This window comes from Elaeis guineensis, chromosome 2 (genome assembly GCF_000442705.2).
Source record: "Elaeis guineensis isolate ETL-2024a chromosome 2, EG11, whole genome shotgun sequence".
NCBI lineage: Eukaryota > Viridiplantae > Streptophyta > Magnoliopsida > Arecales > Arecaceae > Elaeis > Elaeis guineensis.
Window position 1 is genome coordinate 21,102,461 of NC_025994.2, and position 4,989 is coordinate 21,107,449.

Here is a 4,989-nt window from a genome sequence, read left to right on the forward strand (position 1 = left end):
TCCATGCTCAGAATATAAGTCAAGATCGATGTCAGCCCGATTGCACCCAATAATGGAATCCAAGTCTAGGTCGATGTAAGTCCAACCCTACTCGGACACTCGAGTCAATCACTATTTCCATCCAGTCCCCAGCCGACACCATGTTACCGATAAACTCGATCTAATGTCAATGTCAGTCCGATCCAATAGCATGATATGTACCCTCTCGATCCGACCATCAAACATGTATGGCGAACCTGAGTCAACCATGATGTCGGTCTGATCTCAATCCGATCCCATGACATGTACCCGCTTGATCCGATCATTAAACCCTTGTGTGGAAATTGAGCCAACCATGATATCAACCCGATCCCGAGCCGGTACTATAATACGGACCCATTAGTATCGACCGTTAAACCCATGAAGACTTTAAACACATGTCAATGATACTAATCCCCTCGACCCGATCTGACCGTTGAACCATGATGGCCTGGGAAAGTATATTTACAAAAGAGAACTACTGAAGCTTTGTTTATGGTGTCAAAATAGACTAACAGAGCCGTCTCATATTTTGGCTTTTGAAAATGGAGAATTTTAAATTTTGTTCTGAGGTTGTTAAAATTCAAACATCTTCTTTCTCAATCTCTCAGTCTCTTCGGAGCAGGGGCAAACATACAAGTATAACCAATTGATGGAATTCTACTCCATCCCAACATTGAAATCCGCAAGAAACTTGGCATTCATTACAGAAACAGATTTGTATAAGATGTGACAAAGGAACAGTCAAAAGTTAGTACAAATTTGAATGAATCTGTAAAATTATCACACATGAATTATCACACCTGTAAATCATACACCTGAAAATTATCACACCTGTAAATCACAAAATATGCAGATTTGTACAAATTTATTAGATATGTACGAGTCTACTCAAATTCTTATTAAATCATAGACCTGTAAAAGGTTGTTGTTCTAGTATATGCACAATTGAACTATCACATATTCCTATCACAAATTCTTGTCACGTGCCCAGTTTCTATCACACTTGTATACGAATATGCCTAGTTTCTATCACAAGTTTCTGTCTCAAATTACTGTCACATGCCCAATTTCTGCAGGAATTATCTTAGTGCCAATGTCATGGCATCCCAATAGGCCATGTACATCAACATAAAAATACCACATGCAGACCTACGCCAAGCAAAAAACAATGAATCAGAAGCTGTTATGTATACATAGATATATAAGATATATTTAATGCAAACCTATCTATCATATTGCATTGGGATAAAATCAATCATATCAATAGGTCATGATGTAATATTTAAATCAACCCAATGTACCGCCAAATCTGCCAAACCCAGTGTACTGCCACATCCTATCCACTTGATTGGGTTTGGGCATTTGACACAATATTTCCTCTCCTTTATCACTTAATCATACTATGCAATGCAAACCCAGTGTACCGTCACATCCTATGCACTATTTAAATTATCAATCATAATGGCCAGTCGTCGCGGAGAGCACCTCAAATCTGTTGCTAAATCAATATCTTGCATTGAGCTTGCACCTTATATGGAACTCATTTCCTATATAGTTCATAAATAAAGATTAATTCAGATGTACCGCACTGTATATATGATGATAATATGATGATAATGCAATCAAGAGGCTGTATATATGATGTATATGAATTGAAAGTTAAGATTAATCATACATGTAGACTATAAGGAAAAAAAACACAATAGACTGCAATGCAGTGGGTTGATGTGCCCTGCTGGTTGGTTGTGAATAGTGGATATGAGTTGTGCTCATCCTGTATGTTAGTAAAAGAGAAAGCTAAGATAAAAATGATCACAGAAAATTATTTGATAGTATTTTGTTCAGTACTTGAGTTTATTATGACAATAATAAAGAAAGTGCCATGTTACCGGCCATGGTTTCAGACAGGGGATGGAAGAGATGCTTGCAAGGTAGCTCTTGGAGTCTGTCATCTATAACAATGTTCTCCTGGCAAGTAGCACAATGTGTTTCTGTGCCCAAACTAGGAATGACTTCCTCAGTCACATTAATAACTAGAAGATTAGCGGCAACTTATTTTGAGGCAGGTGGTGGTCGCTGCGGCCCAGCACCAATTTCCTGAAAACATGAGGGATGTATAGGTTTTAATAGTCACCTTAAGAAATGAAATTAAATCTCATTTAGGCACATCAACTGCTGCTAAAACCTACATTTTTTCTCCTGATTTTAACATATTTGCCCGGCTGATTCTGTGAACACATAAGAGACCTAGACTAATGAGTCTTTTTTCAGAATATGAATTCCCCAACTCCCTAGAATTTTCTTCTCTTGAAAGACCTAGAAACTAAATTGTAATCATCCAAAGAGGATACTTTATTGGTACACTGTAAGCATTCTATACCCTAATCTTAGTCTTATAAGAAATTATATATAACTAAAAGAAACATATGGTGTTACCATGATATTAAAACGCATGCTCATACCTGCGCTTAAGCTTCAATAACATTATCCAGGTTTAGAAAGCTATTGATTTCTTGCATATTGTTAATTAGTTCTCCAACAGATTCAAGAATGACAAACACTCTAGCATTTTCAGTTGCATCATTGTTTAGATTAATAAAGATGAATTCTTCTTTCTTTCTTTCTTAGATTGCAGTTTATAAAGCTTCAGTAGCCTGAGTTAACCAAAAAAACAAAACCACAACATACACACCCAAAACATTTCTACTGCAATCACAATCACCTTGAAAGTTTTTTTTGAAAGGACTTCAAACGACAGCAGTTACACGAAGACATAAACCAATCAAATGAATTAAAATAATTTCATAAGAGACCACTTACTGTTTGATGAAAGAACTAGGGGAAAATGATGGTCGGAGAGTGGCTTGAAATTTTGTCGAACAGATGGTCAGCGAAAAATAGTAGAAGGTATTTCTTGGATGATCGGTCGACCGAAACAATGCTCAAATGGGGGAAAGACGTCCTCCGATAGAGAACACCACCATAGCAATGATCCCATGAACTCATGACATCATGCCTAAAGCCGCACACCGCCGACAAACACCAACGAGAAGATGACACATTCTCTATGCCTCCCGGATAGCACTAATGTTCGGTTACCACGATCTAGCACCTTTGCTGCTTCTTGACTAGAGCTACCAAAATGGACTGGCCCAGCCCGACCCTAACCCATGTGAGCTGTGAGTATGGGGGCTGGGCTGGGCTTGGCCCACTTGTTAAAATGGGCTAGAAAAACCCAGCCCGACCTTAGCCCACGTGGGCTATAGATTAGGGCCGGGCCAGCCCACTTGTTTTTTTCTTTTCCACACTTCTCGGTTTTTCCCTTCCCTTCCTCCCAAGTCCCACCCCCCCAACCCTGACTGATCCTCCATCCCACCTTTCTCTGCCGACAGCCGACCCGCACCCACCCCCTTCGGTGCGCCACTTGTGGGGAGGAGGCAGTGGCGCTGGAGAGGGAAGCACCAGTGGGGGGATACGTTTCGGCACTTGACTTCTCCACTCGATAACCAAATTTCTCTCCATTCCAGTGATCAAGCCCTCAACCTCGCCCATCCTGCGGTTGCCGGCGGTGTGAATCCACCACCATCGGTAGTGGCTACGCTGTTCCTCATGGGGTCTTCCCTCTTTCTGCTTGCCATCTCTGCCACCCTCCTCGTCGGTGCCGGATGCCTCACCTTGGGTTACCTCCTTACCTCCGCCTCACCATCCTCTCCTGACAGTGACCACAACAAAAGGAGGAAGACGGTTGGACTCCACCTCCTCTCCTGGGCCCAGACCATTGTCTCCAAGATCAGTGCGACCGTCATGGCTACTGCCGAGATAGGGGACACGGAGAGGACCAGGCAGAAGAAGCCTGCCCTCCTTGAGATTGAGAACCTCATTGATGTTCTCGAAGACTTCAAAATGATGATCTATCCTTCCAACGCCCTCAAATAATTTGAAGCTTTTTGAAATTTCTCTGCCACACTAGCGGGGGGAGGTGCGGAGGAGGTGGGACCACTAAGGAGGGAGGGGAGGGCACGGAGGAGGTCGGGCGTGATGCATCATTGCTGCTGTATCACGGTCGAAGCAAAAAGAGGGGGAGACCGGAGGAGAGGAGGAAAATCCTTTAAAAAAAAATCAAGTAGGCCGGCCCACGGGCTAACTTGGTCCTAACCTAATTCAGCCCATGGGCTACGGGGGCTGGGCCAAAAAGCCCACTTGCAAAAATGGATCAGAATTTTCTGGCCCGATCTGACTTAGGAGTGGGGGGCAATTATTGGAATAAATTAACCGACCCCCGACTCCGACTCTACATTGATCGAATGAACATATTACATCGATTCACAATCGATTGACCAATCGAGAGTCGGCTATTATCAACCAACAACATATGACTTAATTAATCTTTGATCGAATACCATCGGCATATCAGAGTTACCAGCCGATTGACATTCAGATCTTCTACCGACTTATCAGTATTACCAACATACAATCGGCTTATTTGCTCAACTATTCTAACCGTTATGAACGGTTATCAACTACTTGTCACGGCCATTAGTGGGAATAAACAACCCACTAACTCCATAATTATAGCCTGATAATTTAGCGGCATAAAAAGTAAGACCACGTGCTCGGCGATTACATCAGAATCATTTATAAAAGGAGAGGTAAACGAGCAGCACGGATAAGATAATTTTGGGCCAAGACTTTGCTACACTATATATTTTTATCTACTGTTCACCAACCCCCTCTTTGACTTAAGCATCGGAAGGTTCCTGCCGGACACAACTCGGATCTGTGAGAATTTTATCTTGCAGGTGCTCTTCACCGACGACAGACGACAGGAAGTTGGCCGCAATAGATTGGTGCACTAGGTAGGAGGAAGCCACAGTCAATCATACTGAGAACCAGAGCTCAACACTTGACTAGATCGACAAGACAGTCTTCCCATCGAAAAGATGTTCCTCCCCCACCTCCGGTGGTAGA

The 4,989-nt window shown here is 42.3% G+C and overlaps 1 long non-coding RNA gene across 1 annotated transcript; it reads right to left on the minus strand.

Moving 5' to 3' along the window:
* Window positions 1-1,506: 1,506 nt before the first annotated feature.
* Window positions 1,507-3,075, minus strand: LOC140855424 (uncharacterized). The gene is made up of 3 exons (XR_012138356.1): window positions 2,842-3,075; window positions 1,911-2,118; window positions 1,507-1,795 (listed from the first exon to the last, which is right to left on the minus strand). It is a non-coding gene; the product is annotated as an uncharacterized lncRNA (long non-coding RNA).
* Between the last annotated feature and the right edge of the window lie 1,914 nt (window positions 3,076-4,989).